The 20592-nt window shown below is 42.9% G+C and overlaps 1 long non-coding RNA gene across 2 annotated transcripts in view; it reads right to left on the bottom strand.

The window, feature by feature from the left end:
• Window positions 1-1047: 1047 nt before the first annotated feature.
• The window catches only part of LOC101902701 (uncharacterized), a 145661-nt gene continuing 126116 nt past the window's right edge, over window positions 1048-20592 (bottom strand). For both annotated transcript variants that reach the window (XR_009494562.1, XR_234627.5), the window contains exon 4: window positions 1048-2733. This is a non-coding gene — a long non-coding RNA (uncharacterized lncRNA). The remainder of the gene's footprint in view (window positions 2734-20592) is intronic.

Raw genomic sequence — 20592 nt, 5'->3', positions numbered from 1 at the left:
AGGAGAGAGGTCAAAAAAATAAATAAAAATGCAGAGACAAGTGGAATTGATCAAGAAGGCTTGGAACTCTCGAAGGGTGAGTAAAATTTTAATTCTCCCCTGACCTTCCTAGAGCCAGTGCTGGGAACAGGTTCCCGCCTAGGCCTTGTCTGTCTTTGCTACTGTTGTTGTCATTTTCTTGTGGTTTCAGAACTTTTCTATTTGTAGAAGCTCAGTGCTTCAACACTGACAGTAAATAAAGTTAAGGTGAACATATTTCTTTAGAAATAGGCTCTGCCTTCTATTGCAAAGTTGTAACAGAAATATAAATACTGAGATTAGTGAAATGAATCAGGGATAGCGATATTATATTCTTAGCAATCTCTCTAAGGGAGACAGAGAAGACATACATTATTTCTTTTATACAATTAGGAAAACAATGAAAGACCAGTTACAGTATGTGATCACAACAAAAATGAATATTATGATGTCTTCCTAAGTGGTACTTTTCCACTAGGATCAATCTGAAAGCCGTGATTTTCCTATGAGTAAGAAAAACACATAGAACACATATACACATATATCCTTAACTTAGACATGATGCTTAAAGGAAAAATTAATGGGATACAACACCTTCAGCTTATGGTAGATGTCTTGCTTTCCTAATGAAAGACCTTCCCTAGATGAAAGAACCTTTAACACTGGAAACCTCTAACTTTAGATCTTTTAAGCTCTAGCAGGCATGAGAGCCATTTGCTTACTATAAATAGACTACAACCTGTGTGTGTGTGTGTGCTCAGTCATATCTGACTCTTTTCTACCCCATGGATTATAGCCCAGCAGGCTCCTCTGTCAATGGAATTTTCCAGGCAAGAACACTGGAGTTGGGTGGCATTTCCTACCCCAGGAGATCTTCCTGACCCAGGGATCAAACATGTGTCTCTTGCATCTTCTGCAATGGCAGGTAGATTCTTTACCACTGTGCCAACTGGGAAGCCTAGAGATTTTCTAGTGCCTAGCTTAATTTCAGTCATCTCTCTCTGTGTATTAACCAAAAATGTATCCATGTAAAATTTTTAATTAAGTTTATTTATTTTTGAAAGATAATTGCTTTACAGTATTGTGTTGGTTTCTGCCAAACATCAACATGAATCAGCGATATATATCTATACCTATGTCCCCTCCTTCTTGAACACCCCTCTATCCATGTAAATTTGTACCAGAATTTGTTTCTGTCTTTTATGTGGTTACCATTGCCAGTACTTTCTTATATTCTGGAAGACTATGTTCATAGAGTGGCTGAACATTGTACAAGTAATGCAAGTATTATAAAAGTGATACGGTGTGATGAGCTTGGAGGTTCTTGTCCACCCTGCTGCTGCTGCTGCTGCTAAGTCGCTTCAGTCATGTCCGACTCTGTGCGACCCCACAGATGGCAGCCCACCAGGCTCCCCTGTCCCTGGGAGTCTCCAGGCAAGAACACTGGAGTGGGTTGCCATTTCCTTCTCCAGTGCATAAAAGTGAAAAGTGGAAGTGAAGTCGCTCAGTTGTGTCCGACTCCTAGCGACCCCATGGACTGCAGCCTACCAGGCTCCTCCGTCCATGGGATTTTCCAGGCAAGAGTACTGGAGTGGGGTGCCATTGCCTTCTCCGCTTGTCCACCCTAAGACACTGGAATTCTGCATCTTCCTCTTCTTCTTTATTCAGCTGTGATGACACCATTCATGTTTCCACATTCTAGAATGTCATTTCTTTAGTGCATGGGAAGTGGGAATGTGTGTCTGTGAGTGAGTTGTTGTTGTTCAATAACTAAGTCATGTCCGACTCTGCAATCTCGTGAACTGCAATATGCCAGGCTTCCCTGTCCTTTACTATCTCCCAGAGTTAGCTCAGACTCCTATACATTGAGCCAGTGATGCCATCCAACCATCTCATCCTCTGTCACCCCTTCTCCTCTTGCCCTCAATCTTTCCCAGCATCAGTGTCTTTTCCAATGAGTCGGCTCTTCGTATCAGATGGCCAAAGTATTGGAGCTTCAGCTTCAACATTAGTCCTTCCAATGAATATTCAGGGTTGATTTCCTTTAAGATTAACTGAATGAGTTAGTGTATGCATAAAAACCATTCAGGAGAAAAATAACCAAGTTTTACATTCATTAGAAAATAACTGATTAATAAACTAATTTATCTTGGTTTAAATCATTCAGCTCCACAGGACACTGTGCAAACCTAACTCTGTCAACCTCACCCAGAAACCTGGGTGTGCTGTGTGAGGTGACAAGAGTTATTTTACAGTTGGAAAAATGGAAACGAGAAGAAGCTAGAGTCAAGAACCCAGGTCTCAGGCATTTGCGTTCCACAATGTTCTCAGCAAACTCCCATTTCTTCATGTTGTATTATACCTGATTTTGTTGATAGAGATCACTCAAGACCAAAGTTCCAAACTGCAAGAGCTGGTCATCATGAGGGCATGGGGGAACCCAGGACAAGACAGATGTTCAGCATAATACGGAGAACAGTTATGTAGTCTTCAGCAGATTTCGGTGTTATTTATATTTTGTCCACAAGATGGTAGCGTACACTTTCCATTTAATGTAAAGCTGGCCTGTGATTCTAATTTCCCAGAAAGTAGAGAATGGTTTGTGTTCAGTTGAGGTCAGCCGCTCACTCTGGATGTCCTTCAGTATTTGTGTGTGTGTAATGAACTGTTGATCTGGAGTATATTTAGCTCTGTTGTAGCAAGGTGGAGTTTCATCTGAAACAAAGAAAACCCAGAAATGTATTGCATTCCAAACTTTTTAAAGGAAATTTGAGAAGTGGGAATACTTTAGACATCTAAAAACCACACACCGAGTATCAGATACTGACATTTTCGAAAATACTACCTCAGTACATCATGCGAAAGACATTCAGGATGTCAAGTTCAATTAATCTTGGGTGAAATTTTTCACAGTATCGAAGTTCCTTCCATGAAACCAGTTCAAGAGGGCTATAGGAGGTTTCCCCTCAAATCCATGGGGAAAGCCAGACCTTAGATGCTATGAAATTTCCATGAGCTAAATAAGAGGGCAGCATCAGCAAGTTGGCCTGATCCTCTGCTGTGAACCTCCCTTCCTCATCCAGCCCTCATGCCAGAGGGACAAGACACAGATGGGAAAAACATCTGGGCCTGTCTGCCTCCATTGACCAGAGGGCCTCCTTTGAGGTTCAGGTCTTGGGCTCACATCATCTTTTTTTTTTTTTTAAACTCTTTTTAAAATGAGAAGCTCAAGTGGGATTCCCTTTCATCTTTCTGTATTATTTTCAAATTAAATTAGGTCTAATGCTCTGTATCAGAACCACAAAAGCAAGGCTCCAGGGCATCTAAGCGACTTCCCATTCTGTTGTCCAGAACAGCTGAGCACCCCACCTAAGAAAGAGAGAGGGAGATGAGCCAGGAACAGAATCTGGGCCAGGATAATGGCAGAGGGGCAGGAGGGGAGCCCCTACTGTCCCAACTTTGTGGTTGCCTTTCCAGTGGGCTCCAGAACCAGGTCAAGACTTCAGCCCTCCATGGTCATATGAGCTACCCATTCCATATTCCCTACTCCCCCAAAGGCCTCCTCTGATCTAAGCTAGAGAGCTCACCTCACTGCCCCGTTGATTTCCTCCAGTTTCTTGTCTGTCTGTTCTTTTCAGCTTCAGTAACTCTGACCTGAATCAGAAACCCCATAGCTCCTGCTTTGCACAGAAGAAGCATTCATGTGTCAAATGTTCTCTAAGAAGTGATGCAAATAGAGGGTGCGGTGAATTTTTTTTTTTTTTTTCAGGAGGTAAAGGAATACAGAGATGGGTGAAGAGACCATTAAAAGAGAGAGGAGAGTACTTTAAGATATAGAAAATGCTACTTCAAGTGTAACCATGGTTATGATTTGGTAACTCATCTGCTTTCCATAAAAACCGGAAATTTTCTCTTCGAGGTGAATACATTTTATCATCACATCTGCCTAATTATATGGAAAAGTCAATGGTAACTTAATGAGTTTTTCTGTTCTCCATAATCTTGATAGGGTTTTTTTTTTTTTTTTTTAATGTAGATCATACCTTAAATTATATGTGATGGACTGAATATCAGCAAGAAGAGTTCATCTCAATAATGCCCCATTCTGATACTTCTAGAAGCCCTATACCTGCTTCTGTAGAGGACTATAAGGATCTGTTCATGTTAGGATGGAGCTGAGATGCTGCAGAAATGTCCGAGGATGGAAAAACCATGGAGAGAGAGAGGAAACAATGGGGAAGGGAGACCAGTGGAGGAAGGGCTGGTTCCTGGTGATTACTGCTGACTCAGTAGATGGACTGGAAAGGAACAATGGTGTGGCACCATCCCCTGAATTCTCTGCATTTTTGTGTTTGAATAACTATAAGATTGTTTTCCTTCTAGAAGTCTCTACTAATCTTTCTAGATAGTGTAAGACCAAATATGGGCTTCCCTGGTGGCTTAGATGGTAAAGAATCTGCCTATGATGCTGGAGACCCTTGATCCCTGGGTCAGAAAGATCCCTTGGAGAAAGGAATGGCTACCCACTCCAGTATTCTTGCCTGGAGAATTCCATGAACAGAGGAACCTGGTGGGCTATAGTCCATGGGGTTGCAAAGAGTCAGACATGACTGAGTGGCTACCACTACAAGGGCAAAATGGAAGATTATAGAAACACAGTTCCTTAGGGTGGAGTTAACTGTTTCAAAGGACTCATCATTCTTCAAGTCCACTTGCTCACTCACTCAGTCACCTATTTATCATCTATCTATCTGGACTGTGCTATACATATCACCCTATAACATGCTCTTTTTATTTAATAATATATCATAAACCTCTTCCCAGGGGATTCAATATTTTTCCCTAAAATGGGATCTTTAATAGCTGCATTACATTCTATCACATGGAAGCACCAGTTTTTCATTTGCTTGGTTTTTTAGCCATTCCCTAGTTGGGCATCTAGGGCATTAAGCAGCAAATTCACTTGATTTAAGCAGGGCTTTCCTGGTGTCTCAGATGGTAAAGAATCTGCCTGCAGTGCAGAAGACCTGGGTTTGATCTCTGAGTTGGGAAGATCCCCTGGAGGAGGGCATGGCCAAACCCTGCAGTATTCTTGCCTGAAGAATTCCATGGACAGAGGAGCCTGGTAGGCCATATAGTACATGTGGTTGCAAAGAATCGAACATGACTGAGTAATACAAGCTGTCTGAAGATGAAGTGAAGATAGATCTCAAAGACATCGCCACCTCCTTGCCCACAGAGAAGGGAAAACAGGCTGGACTGAACAAGCTGAGGAGGAATACTAGCTCTGGATGGGTGAAGAGGCCACACCTTCCAACTCTGAGAGTCTCAGATTACAGCTGCCTGAGGAGTGAGCTCCCAGGCACCTAAAGTGGAGCAGGGCAGGAGGAAAAGGCAGACAAGCAACAGGATCGTAAGCTATTGTTCAAATCTCCTAAAACTGTAGACTTTTTTCCTTTGGAAAGTGGGGTCTTGGTTTTCTGCTCCAAAGGACAATGTGTGCTTGGCCTCACACTCACCTATAAAGGCAAGTATCAGTGGACCTCAGTTCACAGAAAGATTTATGTGTGGGAAACTGGTACTGCATGAGGCCCACACTTGAGATTTGCAGATGTTCCACACACAGTATCATTCCTCTGTGTGGTGAAAGTGAAGAAAATGTTCCGTTCTTAATTGAGAATCTAGGTGGAGTCACCCTGCAGGAGGCATGGCCCAAAAAAAACCCATGGATGTGGGAGGTGGGCCAGTGCCTGGACAGAATCACTCATGCAAGGAAATGAAATGGATGCTCTTTGTCTATGTGGAATGTGGAACAGATTCTCAATCTTATTACTATTGTTGTTAGATGCCCTCATTTCCTCTTTCACTTCAAATTTTGCACTTTTCAATAAAATATAAATTCTCTTCCACAGTTCTTGAGGTGAGGCATGCAAACAGGAAATCAGTGGGTTCCCATCTCTCTCTAATTCCCCCACCCCCACCACAGGCACCAGGCTGAGAAGCAACACAGAAAAGTTCAGGTAGGGGGACTTTCTTGACAGTCCAGGGTTATGACTCCAAGCTTCTACTGCAGAGGCGGTACAGGTTCCACCCCTGGTCAGAGAACTAAGTGAAAGTCACTCAGGGAACTAAGTGAAAGTCACTCAGTTGTGTCTGACTCTTTGCGACCCCATGGACTATACAGTCCATAGAGTTCTCTAGGCCAGAATCCTGGAGTGGGTAGCCTTTCCCTTCTCCAGGGGATCTTCCCAACCCAGGGATCAAACCCAGGTCTCCTGCATTGCAGGTGGATTCTTTACCAGCTGAGCCATGAGGGAAGCCCAAGAATATTGGTGTGGGTAGTCCATCCCTTCTCCAGTGGATCTTCTTGACCCAGGAATTGAACTGGGGTTTCCTGCATTGCAGGTGGATTCCTTACCAACTGAGCTATTGGCACAGGATCAGGGAACTAAGATCCCCTACCAAAAGCAAACTAACAAACCAGTTCTGGTGGGCTTCAAGGGCTTCCCAGATGGCGCTCGTGGTAAAGAACTCATCTGCCAATGCAGGAGACATAACATACGCAGGTTCCCTGGAATAGGAAATGGCAATCCACCCCAGTATTCTTGCCTGGAGAATCCCATAGACAGTGGAGCCTGGAGAGTTACAGTCCATAGGGTCGAAAGAGTCAGACACAACTGAAGCAACGTAGCACACATGCAGGGTGGGCTTCAGTGGTTGTTTGTACTCACTCAGAAACAGGGAGTGCTGGGGTAAAGCACCAGGAAGAATGAACCAGAATATGCCTCCTGCCACCATCCCCATCTTTGAAATCGTAGCTCTGATTCAAATCAGTATTTGCTAATAAGCACCAGTTCCACGTCAGAGACTACTTTGGACTTGGTGATTGTGTCTCCTCAAAATTCATATGCTGAAACCCTAATTCCCAATGGGATGGGATTTGAAGATGGGTCCTTAGGGAGCTAATTAGATTTAAAGATGGTCAGAGATCATGAGAGTAGAGCTCCCAGGATGGGATTAGTGTCTTTATAAGCAGAAGAAAGGACGAGAGTTTGCTCTCTCTGCCTCTGTCTGTCTGTCCTTCTCTGCCACATGAGCATACAGCAAGACAGTGTCTGTCTGCAAACCATCCAGAAGGCCCTCGCCAGACACCAAATCTGCCAGCACCTTGATCCTGGACTTACTGGCTTCCAGAACTGTGATGATAAATGTCTGTTACATAAGCCACCCAGTCTACAGTGATTTGTCACAGCATCCCAGGCACAGTAAAACAAGGGCTGTACTAAAAGAATAATTAAAAGACACATTCACTTATGTACTCTAAAATATATATTTGTTGCCTACTGTATACCAGGCACTATGATGGGCACTGGGAGGACAATGGTGAAACAAATAAATATAGGAGCTACACTTTCCATGAACCTGTCAGTCTAGTAGGCAATACAGATATTAGATTGAAAATGACTTTATCATTTTAGGATGTCACATTATTATACCACTTTTCCCAGATCCAAGTTCTAAAGTACCTAAGAGAGACAAGGAGTCAGACAGGTAAAGTCCATGCACTGCCTTATGACAGGTAAAGCTGTTTGGAGCATGTGGTTCGCTAAATCACCTAAGCCTGCTAATATGCCCCTGAATTGAATTTTCATGAAACTGCAGGCTTCCTTCACAGGCGAGTACAGTAGTTTAATCGTCTAACTGAGAATCCCTGCAGGAAGACAGAGCCAAAATCATTCAGATCCTCTGCCAATAGCATGCATGCTCAGCTGTGTCTGACTGTTTATGACCCCATGGTGTAGCCCACAAGACTCCTCTGTCCATGGGATTCTCCCAGCAAGCATACTGGAATGGGTTGCCATTTCCTTCTTCAGGGGATCTTCTGAACCCAGGGATTGAACTCATGTCTCTTGGTCTCCTATATCAGGCAGGTGGATTCTTTACCAACTGCAATACCTGAGAAAACCCCCTGCCAACAATCTGGGACCACCTTCACCTCCTATCTGACCAGGAGCTAACCCAGGATGGCCCTGCCCTTTCTCTGGGCTTCTCCACCAAAGGAAAGAGCCCATTCCCTGGGTAAGCCCAATTGGCTAAGAACAAAAAGCCAGATGGTATAAGAGACCAGCTTGATTACTCTAGTGGAGATCCTTCCACAGAAAGTCAAAGCGATGAGGACTATACCTATTCCTTGTTGGCTCAGCTGGTAAAGAATCTGCCCACAGTACAGGAGACCCCAGTTTGATTCTTGGATTGGGAAGATCCCCTGGAGGAGGGCATGGCAACCCACCCCAGCATTTTTGCCTGGAAATCCCCATGGACAAAGGAGCCTGGAGGTGCAGAGTCAGACATGACTGAGTGACTAAGCACAGCACACACAGCACATACCTATTCCTTACTATTCTGATGAGCGCTTCAGAAGGGGAAGCCCAGGGTATCATGGGAGGACATCAGTTGAGGACTTAACTTACTCCAAGTGGGAGGGTGTGTGAGCAAGGTATGGTTCCTAGTCTCAGGTAGTTTGCAGGTTAACTCACAAGGAGAGAGACTCTTCAAACAACAGTAAGGATAAATTCTGTACTAGCATCATAAGTTAGAAACACAAGGAGCATGGAGGGACACACAATTGATGTTTGGTGACCACTGTTTACTGTTCTCTTAACTGTTCTTATGCATGAGATAATGTCATGCACAGATTGTCTACCATCTTAATATGAGAATAGAACAACTATAAAGTAAAGACCTCAGTCATACTAGGCACAAATTCCAAGTCTGAGTGGGTTTTTTGTTTGTTTTGTGTTTTGCTATTAAATCTGTTGGTTGTCTAAGAAACTACCAAATCAATTGAGCTTTATGGCATCACATAAACAAAATCCTAAATCCACCCAAAAGTGCAAACACATCTGAAAATACTTTTAAGGAGCTGTTTTTTATTATGAAATTAGTGTGTATTGGTTAAACATTTTAGAAAATACAGAAAATTTCCACCAGTGAACCTCATCCACGGTGATGGCTTTGATGAACTACTTCCTTTGCTTGTTATTATTTTTTCCTGTGCATAGTATTTATTTTGCTCTTTCAGTGATTTTGTCTTGTATGCAACTTTCTATTACCTGCAGTGGCTTAGCTCATTTGTGGACTATTATAAAATCTAAGACAAAGAATCTGTGAGAAAACAGTAAAGCTATCACAAATCAGTGAAAAGCTGCATTCAACTGCATATCTATTGAACGCCTATTCTGTACCAAGCACAGAATTGCAGAGCAACCTGCAGGCACACATGGAGTTAACTCTAACAAGAGGAAGCCCCGTCTCCTCCCCCAAACACTGGGGAGGGGCCAGCCCCCAGCTTGGTTCCCTGGCCCCTAACCCCTGCCTACAAGGGTTTGTGGCCCAACAAAGGAAATACTTGCGAGGGTCTGAGTTTTTATAAACTCAGGGCTGGAGACAGAGGGATTGGGTTAAAAAAAAAAGGAAGAGAGAGGGAGTAGACCTCAATTCCACTCCATTATGAAGAAAGGAGAGGAACAGGTAACAATTCCATTATTTAATCAGTTAATCCCTTGGCCATTTCCACCCAAGCAGTTAATATGTTATGATTCTTATTTTATTTTATAATTTTTAGAATTTCAGACAGTATACATGGAATGATAACTAGATTCCTAATTATAGAATAGAAGTTAAGTAAATAATGTTTACACTCAACCCACTTCCTATATTCTGTGGCTAGTATGGTTTTAACTTTGATTTGGGAATTCTCTATAAGATCTAGTTGTCTACCAGAACTACTCTCTGATTTCCTAGAGCTGCACAGGTGAGGTTTACTGGGAACCATCTACAGCTCTGATTCTTGGAATAGACTTTATTTATTATTTTTTGTAGGCATGGCAGACACTGCTAGTTGTTGGCCCAATGCTGATTCATTCTCCTTTCTTACTGAGTCTTGATTTAGTTGGGTGTAGAAATAGTCACAGCTAAAACTAAATTTCCCAACCTACCTTGCAGAGGAGGTTGCTTGTGTAACATGGTTCTGATCAATGAACTAATCACAGGCAGAAGTCACCAGGGGGGCTTCTCAGAAAGGCCACCAAATGGGGAAGAATCAGTAGGCAAGTGTCCCTTTTCCCTCATCTTCCTGCCTCCACGCAATGGCTGGAGTCCTGGCAGCATCTTGAGAGGGTCACATTAAGGACTGCAGTGGAGAAAGCTAGAAGGAACCAGGGTCCTTGAGCTGCCTCTCCAGCTCTGAACTGCCTGTCACTGAACTTCTTTTTATATGCGAGAAGAATAAACCTTATCTTATTTAGGCCATCACCAAATATTTGGATTTTCTGTTTTAGGTAGTCAAACAAGTTCATGACTAGTCAGTAGGTAATTGTTTTTATTGTCAATAGTTGTCAGATTTTTATTTACATGATTTTTTTAAAAATGTTCACTCCCTTGGAGTTTATTTTTATATTTGCTTACTTGGAGTTTAGTGGGCTTTTTGGAATCAAGGGCTTAAGACTTTTTCTAGGTAAAGAAAGTTTTAATTACTTTTAGCTTGCCCACTGTTCACTGCCCTCTGTATCCATCATCTTCACTTTCAAGCAGAACTGGACTGCAGTTAATTCGCAGAGCTACTGGCAAGCGCTGAGCAGGAATTCATCTAGGATAGCTCTCCTGGTCCACAATGTGTCCCACCTTTATGGCACGGTTCTCTGAAACTCTGAACTGCACAGTTCGAGCTGTCACCCCAACCGCTGGGTATCTGTTACCATCTCCTCTAGAGTACTTTGTTTGAGGGAATTCTACTCCCAGAATGTAAAAGCACAACAGTAACCAGATGACCACCACCATCATCCCTGTCCCACCAGGTCCGACCCTGCTTTCTGGAAAGAACACTTTGCAAAATGATACTGAAAGATGGAGCAGAGGACACCTTGGACTGCTATACGAAATACTGCATACTGGGTAGCTTAAACAACCAACATTCATTCCTAATCGTTCTGGAGGCTGAGAAGTCCAAGATCAAGGTGCCAGCAATGTCTGGTGAGGGACTTCTGACTTGTACATGGCCATCTCCTCTGTATATCCTCACATGGTAGACAGAAGAGAGAGGAAACTCTCTATCTTCTTATAAAGGCACTGAAAGTAATATGATAGTCACTCAGTCATGTCCAACTCTTTGCGACTATAGCCCACCAGGTTCCTCTGTCCATGGAATTCTCCAAGCAAGAATACTGGAGTGGGTTGCCATTTCCCCCTCCAGGGGATCTTTCCGACCCAAGGATGGAACATGGGTCTCCTGCACTACAGGCAGATTCTTTACCATCTGAGCCACCCACCTGCCAATTATGAGAGCACAGCTACTGCTAAGTCACTTCAGTCGTGTCCGATTCTGTGTGACCCCATAGACAGCAGCCCACCAGGCTCCCCCGTCCCTGGGATTCTCCAGGCAAGAACACTGGAGTGGGTTGCCATTTCCTTCTCCAATGGAGAGAGCACTAATCCCATTGTAATAGCTCCACCCTCATGACCTAATTACTGCCCAAAGGCCAACCTCCAAATTCCATCATATTATGGTTTTAACTTGAATTTTGGGGAAAAGACAAATCTTCAGTCCAGAGCTGACAAGGTAGAAGACAACTATGGCCTCCTCAAAGCACAGAACCTATCTGATTTCAACATGGCTACCTGGTTTTCTAATGAGAATGAGATGGTTGGATGGCAACACCTACTCCATGGACATGAATCTGAGCAAACTCAAGGAGATAGTGAAGGTCAGGGAAGCCTGACCTGCTGCAGTTCATCAGGTCGCAGAGTCGGACATGACTTAGTGACTGAACAACACAAGAAAGATCCTGAGTCACAGAACCAGAGGGTAGAGAGTGGGAAAGGAATGAAATATTATCCCACCTTGCCCCATATTAGTCCAGGCTTTCTTAGTCTTGACTGGATGATGCATGGGTATGCCACTGATTGATTTTTATCAATCCAGTTCCACTGATCAGAAAATTATCAAAGATTCTAGGTTGTGTGTCAGTAGGAATGTTTAGTGTTGTGATTTTTTTCCCTCCAGGTACAATACCATAAAACTTTCATGTCTTTTTCCTGGAAGAAAAATCATATCACATACTAATGCTGTGATTTTTAAATACATTGTATAAGTTGTCATTGTGTTTTTAAAGACAAGTTGGAAGAGACTCCATCAGGAGCTATAGAATCATAAACCCATATAAATAAACCCCATAATAATCCAAAAAATGGCAGCCTATTTTATTAATCATTAGTTAAATATTCACTATAAAATATTTATAATTTATGCTATCAAAAAATAATCCCAAATATTATTTTTCTTAAGAAAGATTTACAAGAGGGAGATTATTGGGTAGGAGGTAGGATTATGATTAAAACTCTCAATATATATTAAAAACAATTGATCAAGCATATTTAAAACTCAGAATCTTACCTTTCTTAAATTCTTCTGGATCTTTTACAAACTACAGAAGTAGATGAAGTCTTCTTGACTAGTTTTTAATTCTCCTTTACTTTTTAATCTTTTTAGTAGCATCGTAAGATGTCTATGTCAGCTGGCCAAAAAGTTCGTAAAAACCCAAACCACATTTTGGCATTCTGATATCATTCTCATTGTTTACAGATAAGGAAACTATTGTTTAGAAGGGCCATTTGTCCAAGATCACAGAATAAATGAGTAGCAAATTAGAGGCAACTGAGTTAAAGCTGTCTCGGGAAGCCCAGGTTTCTCTGGCCTCAGATCCAATGCTCTTCCACCCCTCCGTGACCACGTCTCAAGCATTGTTATTTTGCACTTAGAGAAACTTGTACTCAGAAAGACACAAGAATTTGTCAAAGGCCACACAGCTAGGTAATGAAATAGATCCAGCTCTGCAATTCTTTATTAAATTGCTATTATTCAGGATCAATTTGTAATAAAAAATATAAGTAATACGAAGAACTAGTCAAATGCAGTTTAGATACAAAATGCTGGAACTCTATGAGGCATAATTATGCTTATAATTTTATGGTCCCTAATAAAAGTTTCTCCCACATTCTCTCAGTGCACTCACTTTTCACTTAACCTTTCTTCTCTCAACAGAACATGGTAGAGTTTGAATTCATCCCTTACCTGAATCCAGACTTAGAGGAAGGGGCAATCAAGAAGGCAGATTTCAATGACAAAAGAATGATGAAAAGGAGAGCACCTTCCCCATGCACCATGCACCGTGTGAGGGGCAACTGGCACAGCTTGCCCAGGGAAAAATCCATTTTTGGAGTGACCTTTTCTACAAAAAGAATTTTCTTTCCCACCTTCACACACTTGTCATTTTTATATGACTATGAGGGGGGCTTCTCAAGATATCTCTCCCCTTAACCTTTGTACTCTCTTTCATGTATTGTCCACACTGTGCTTTGAAAAATGGGATTCTTGTTCTCAATACAATGACTAGCCAGCAATTTCAGAAGCGTTTCATATCTTCCCAATTATAAAACTTAACTTTGCTATGAAAACATCTTTACAAAGACATCAATTAGGAAGCTAATGTCACAATGACCTGATCCGCCCCTGCTACTCTCTCCATCTTTACGTGGTTAAAGATGACAGTATCAGTTGTAAAAAAAAATGACTCATCTGGAAAGCTGCAGCTCTGATGAAGACTGCAATGAGATAGCAAGGGGATTCCCACGTTACAGTTAAAGAGTTTGGGAGGTTTTCTCCCTCTCTCTGTCTCCAGGACCCACCCACCACTAGCCTCCCTTACTCCTTCTGTTCCCCCCACACACCAGATGCTACAATTGCTTGTGCTGTGCTGTGTGCTTAGTCACTCAGTCACGTCCAACTCTTGCAACCCCATGGGCTGTAGCCCGCCAGGCTCCTCTGTCCATGGGGATTCTCCAGGAAAAAATAATGGAGTGGGTAGCCATGTCCTTCTTCAGGGGATCTTCTCAACCCAGGGATCAAACCCAGGTCTCCTGCACTGCTTACCATCTGAGCCACCAGGGCAATTTAATGAGTGATTCCTAGGCTTTCTGTTTACTTCCCACCTCCTTCTATCACACTGAATCTTCATCTACCCACTGAGTGAATACATATTATGATGTTCGACTTAAACTTCATCTCTTCTTCAAAGCCTTTTAAAAAACTTTTCATGCTAAGAACTAATCATTTCCTTCTTTATAATCTCATTCCCATGGTTTACACAATTAGAAAAAATATCTTCACTGCACTAGGTGGTTTTCTTTTCCAATCTCTACCCTAGTTTGCAAGCTCTTTGAGAGCAGGAAAATGATGTGACTAAACAGCCTCAGCATCTACCACAGGGGTCAGCAAATTTTTTTCTGTAAAGGTCTAGATAGTGAATATTTTAGGTTCTGTGGGCCATATGATCTCGGCTGCAACGACTCAACTCTGCTGTTATTAATATAATGTAAAAGTAGCCAACACATAAACAAGTGGGTGTGGTACCTAATATTTTGTGGCAGCCTGGAAAATCAAACCAAACTTATACCCATCCTATGGATTTGTGAGTTATAAATCAAACTATCTTATTCAAACAGAGTTGATGAAACAATTAAGTTAAAAGTGACATTCTGTCAGGTTATAATTCTTGCTTAGGGTACTTGTAATAGTTCCCTAATGATACTCTAATGATTAGTGTGAACTTCAGTCAGTTTAGTTCAGTCGCTCAGTCGTGTCCGACTCTTCGCAACCCCATGAATCGCAGCACGCCAGGCCTCCCTGTCCATCACCAACTCCCGGAGTTCACTCAGACTCACGTCCATCAAGTCAGTGATGCCATCCAGCCATCCCATCCTCTGTCGCCCCCTTCTCCACCTGCTCCCAATCCCTCCCAGCATCAGAGTCTTTTCCAATGAGTCAACTCTTCGCATGAGGTGGCCAAAGTACTGGAGTTTCAGCTTTAGCATCATTCCCTCCAAAGAAATCCTAGGAGTGATCTCCTTCAGAATAGACTGGTTGGATCTCCTTGCAGTCCAAGGGACTCTCAAGAGTCTTCTCCAACACCACAGCTCAAAAGCATCAATTCTTCCGTGCTCAGCCTTCTTCACAGTCCAACTCTCACATCCATACATGACCACAGGAAAAACCATAGCCTTGACTAGACAGACCTTTGTTGGCAAAGTAATGTCTCTGCTTTTCAATATGCTATCTAGGTTGGTCATAACTTTCTTTCCAAGGAGTAAGCGTCTTTTAATTTCATGGCTGCAGTCACCATCTGCAGTGATTTTGGAGCCCCAAAAAATAAAGTCTGACACTGTTTCCACTGTTTCCGCATCCATTTCCCATGAAGTGATGGGACCAGATGCCATGATCTTCGTTTTCTGAATGTTGAGCTAGCTTATAAAAACACAAACTTTTGGTTGTATAGTTCTGCAAGAAGTCAAAGATCAGTCTCACTGGGCTAACATCGAGGTATAGACTGCACTGGTTCCTCCAGAGCCTTCAGGGGAGAATCTACTTCCTTGCCTTCTCCAGCTTCTAGAGGCCTTCTGCATTCTTTGGCTCATGGCCCCTTCTTCCATCTTCAAAGCCGGAAGCATAGCATCTCCATATCTCTCTCTGATGCTCTGGTTTCTGCTTTGCGCATCACATCTTTCTCTGACTCTGACTCTCCTGCCTCCTTTTTTTAAGGATTACATCATCATTACATTGGGAAAACCAGAATAATCCAAAATAATCACTTCATCTCAGCCTTCTTAATTAAAGCTCATCCTTGAAGTTCCTTTACTAAGTAAGGTAATTCATAGGTTCTGAAGGTGAGGGCATGAGCATCTTCAGGACACCATGACTTAGCCTACCACAGTAGCTGATACTAATCACTAAGAGCTCCTATAGAAGACACTGCTCTTCTCTCCAAAAGCTGACTGCCAGCTTTAGCTGTTAAGGAGAGGGGCTGTATCATGCTCCAGTTCTGTCTCACACAAGTCCACTCTGAATCTGAGTTCTCTGAAATGGCTGTGTGTACTTTCAGGACCTGGTCTTTTCCATGGGCATGCTCAGCTGGGATGTGCATCTTAGAACTTATCTGGCAGAGTCAGTACTTTTCTCCTTGGAGTTGCAGACAGAAACAGACTCCCTTCTGTGCGAAATCTGAATACCCTCAGACTTGCCATGAAAATACAATTAACCTCCTTCTCCCCTCACTTAACAACGTTGTTAAGTTTACACAGACTTGATAAGGAGAGTACCTTTTCTCTTTGCCTAAATTCTGAGCCAGTGAAGAAAGTAGACCAGCAAGAAAGGAAGAAGAGAACTCAAAACATCACCTTTATCATTATACTTCAGAATTTAGCTTGAGGCACTAAGCAAATGGGCTTTCTACCACTAAATTCCATAATTAGATGGATTTATCTGCCCTGTACGGCTTCCCAGGTGGCTCAGTGGTAAAGAATCTGCCTACCAATGCAGGAGATGCAGAAGACATGGGTTTGAGCCCTGGGTCAGAAAGATACCCTGAAGGAAGGTGTGGCAACCCACTTCAGTATTCTTGCCTGGAGAATTCCATGGATAGAGGGCCTGCCTGGTGGTCTACAGTCCATAGGATCACAAAGAGTTGGACATGACTGAGCATGCAGTCACATATCCACCTGTCCAAGCAGTACGGATTCTATTGGTCTCTCCAGGAGGGGGGTTGCCCAAGGAAAACTTAGGGCAGAGAGGCACAGAGCGAATGAAACACCTGTTTCTCCAGGCAGCTCACACCCAAAAGGGCCTGGTTGAACTATGAATATACAGCTCCTTTCCCAAACTCACCAATAAGAATAATTACTCCACTTCCATCATGGGAAGAAAGAAACAGGACAAGATCTAGGAGGGCTCCGTTTAGTAGAGCTCCGCCCTAGTGCCAGAAAACTTCAGCATGGTTGGAAGGAAGTTCCAGCACCATCAGTTTCCTACTCAGTTCAAACAGGTGGCCATAGCTAAGGAGTAGCCCAAGACTGTTACCACTGAATCAAGAGACTGGTAACAACATTGCTAAGAATTCCTCAAACATGGCATGGTGTTTATTTTTAATTGTTTATTTTTTTAAAAAGCAAGGACAAGGTAAGAAATGTCAGTTATCTATAAATTCACTCATAAGGGATTGAACCTTAATTCGTACATGAAATTGCTTAACAGCAAGCATGGCTCACTTGGAACTATTTGCTTTAAAAAGCATGAGTGTTATGTAAAAATATACAAAATTGAGAACTTGAATAAAGCATAAAGAGCAGTCAAATGACACATTTTTACCCAGTCTCCCTGACCATACTCTCTTTCCTTACTGATGTTCCTGCAAGATTAATTTACCTAAAACATACTTAGACCACATCACTCACTCACATGACTTCCTACAGCATGAAAAGCAAACTTAGCTTGGACTTCAAGGTCTTAGTCTATCTCCAACCTTATTTCTTACGACTTTTCTTTACATAAGCTTTGCTCTATACACAGTCAGCCAGTTCATGTCCCTTTACAACTGGTCACTCTGTTTTCCTTTTCAAAGGCCACTCCCTGCACCCACTTCCCACCTGTCCCAAACCTACATCCACCTTAACACCCAATTCAAATGTCACAACCCCCCAGGCTAAAAAGAATCTTTCACTCCCCCCAGCTGTCATTTAAGTCCTCTCTAGGGCCTGGACTGTAAGTCTCCTGAGGGCAGGAACTATACCTCATAGATATCTTTATGTGCCCTACTGCAGGAATGCTGCAGACGGATGCAGGTTGTGCATGGCAGCCCTGCCCTGGAATACCTAGCACACTGCCTTTACATGATAAGCATTTGACCAGTAATTCCTAATAAATGAGTGAATATCAGTACAGTTCAGTCACTCAGTCATGTCCAACTCTTTGTGACCCCATGGACTGCAGCACGCTAGGCTTCCCTGTCCATCACCAACTTCCAGAGCTTGCTCAAACTCACAACCATCCAGTCGGTGATGCCATCCAACCATCTCATCCTCTGTCGTCCCTTTCTCCTCCTGCCTTCAATCTTTCCCAGCATCAGGTCCTTTTCTAATGAATGATTATAAATTAATTGACATTGTCATTATCCTCACATACCAATTTAATGAAAACTCAGTTCTTAAGATACCAAAAAGTCTGAAGTCAGAACTTAAGGAGTGATATAAAAGAGAGACAACTTGGAGAGAAGCTTAAGTTCTTCATAGGATGACATCTGGGGTCTAAAACACTCTCTAAAAGGGCATCTAATGAGAGCACACCTCCATCACCACCCCACCCCCGCCACCCCCGCCCAACACACACACACAAATACACAAGGTATACAGTTCCTCCCTAGCCTTATAGATGCATCCCTGCCAGGCCCACAGTGTATGGTCAGGAGAGCATGTCTGTGGCAGCCCTGTGCAGGCCCCACAGTTAGGCTGAGCCCTCCTCCTCCCCACCCTCACACCCTTGCCAGGATCCCTCTAGTGTGAGTGTTATCTTCCCACTCGGTTCCTGTAGCCAGTACTAGGAAAACTTCTACTGGAACAACTTCCAGTGACAAGACCAAGATTTCTTTTCATGGGAAACTACCTGGCTTGGTAAAGAAAGGGTTAGAATGCATGACAATCACAATAATGCTGGGAGCCGCCATTGCCAAGAGATGAGATTCTGAGTATGTGACCTGTGTTTAAGCTGGGGTGAAATACAGCTTGCTTATTCAAAAGAGCTCTGTCCCAGAAGAGGTATCATCACACTCAGCAGACTGGGTAGAGGCCAGGCTCACCCAATGAAACCAGGACCCTGACCCACTTTCAGTACCACATATGTAGCCAACTAACAGTAAGCAAAAAGAGGCACCCTGACAAGGTCTGGGGGTCATTTCATATCCAGGTGGCCTGACCAGGTAGGGCCCCATCTGACCTCCATGACAGAATGTGGACCACACCCACCATGCGGAAAAGCTAGCCAGAATCTAGGATGGGAGGCAGTGGTGCCCAGCATCACAGATTTCAGGTGTGGCAGCTGACAGACTTGGTTTGAATTCTGAGCCACTGCTCACAGGGGAAGTTCACTTTCACTCGCTCACCTCCACCATTTGGGAAAGTCCAGTCATGTGGTGGGGGGACTGAGCCAGTTTTCCTTTGTACCCACCAAACAGAGCAGTGGTTACGAGGACTGATTCTGGAGCCAGGCAGGCCCCAGTCCAACTCCAGTCCTGACGTTTAACCACTTCTCTAAACTTCCTCATCAGTTTTCTCATCTATAAAATGAGACTGCTTAAAATAGCACTGAATTCAGAAGGGTTTTTTTGTGAGGGTTAAATATATATGATCATGTGGGTAAGGTATTTGACACAAAGTCTTCAATTAATAATAGATACTCTAAGGGGGAAGAGTTCCAAAGAATAGCAAGAAGAGATAAGAAAGCCTTCCTCAGCGATCAATGCAAAGAAATAGAGGAAAACAACAGAATGGGAAAGACTAGAAATCTCTTCAAGAAAATTAGAGATACCAAGGGAACATTTCATGCAAAGATGGGCTCGATAAAAGACAGAAATGGTATGGATCTAACAGAAACAGAAGATATTAAGAAGAGGTGGCAAGAATATATGGAAGAACTGTACAAAAAAGATCTTCACGACCCAGATAATCACGATGGTGTGATCACTGACCTAGAGCCAGACATCCTGGAATGTGAAGTCAAGTGGGCCTTAGAAAGCATCACTACCAACAAAGCTAGTGGAGGTGATGGAATTCCAACTGAGCTATTTCAAATCTTGAAAGATGATGCTGTGAAAGTGCTGCACTCAATATGCCAGCAAATTTGGAAAACTCAGCAGCGGCCACAGGACTGGAAAAGGTCAGTTTTCATTCCAATCCCAAAGAAAGGCAATGCCAAAGAATGCTCAAACTACCACACAATTGCACTCGTCTCACACGCTATTAAAATAATGCTCAAAATTCTCCAAGCCAGGCTTCAGCAATACATGAACCGTGAACTTCCAGATGTTCAAGCTGGTTTTAGAAAAGGAAGAGGAACCAAAGATCAAATTGTGAACATCTGCTGGATCATCAAAAAAGCAAGAGAGACTCAATGGACATGAGTTTGGGTAGACTCTGGGAGTTGGTGATGGACAGGGAGGCTTGGTGTGCTGCGGTTCATGGGGTTGGAAAGAGTCGGACACGACAGAGTGACTGAACTGAACTGAACTGAACTGAAGGAGGAACAAATGACATTCAATTAAATAAGCTGCCCTTTCTAAATGCAACAAATGAGGACCTGCACTGATTTCCTCTTTTATCATTTTTCAATGGTTCTTATTTTAAGAGGTAAATAGTCCCTGGCTTTTCTATAATTCTTTTTCAGCTCATATGGCTTGAGAACCTACTACTGGTCTGGCCAGGTGAACTTTAAACACACAGAGTATCTTTCAGTCCTTATGGAGGAGGATGATATATATTATCCCCACCTCACAGTTGGGGAAAGTGAGGCTCAGGCATGCTGAATGACTTGCTAAGTACATTAAGCCAATATATTTGAGCCCGGGCATGCTGACTTGACATCTCCTCAGAGCATAAGACTATTTCTACGTAACCAAAATATTGACTTTATCAATGACC

This window comes from Bos taurus, chromosome 5 (assembly GCF_002263795.3).
Source record: "Bos taurus isolate L1 Dominette 01449 registration number 42190680 breed Hereford chromosome 5, ARS-UCD2.0, whole genome shotgun sequence".
NCBI lineage: Eukaryota > Metazoa > Chordata > Mammalia > Artiodactyla > Bovidae > Bos > Bos taurus.
Note: the sequence above shows the minus strand (reverse complement) of the source record. Positions and strands in the feature narration are given on the sequence as shown.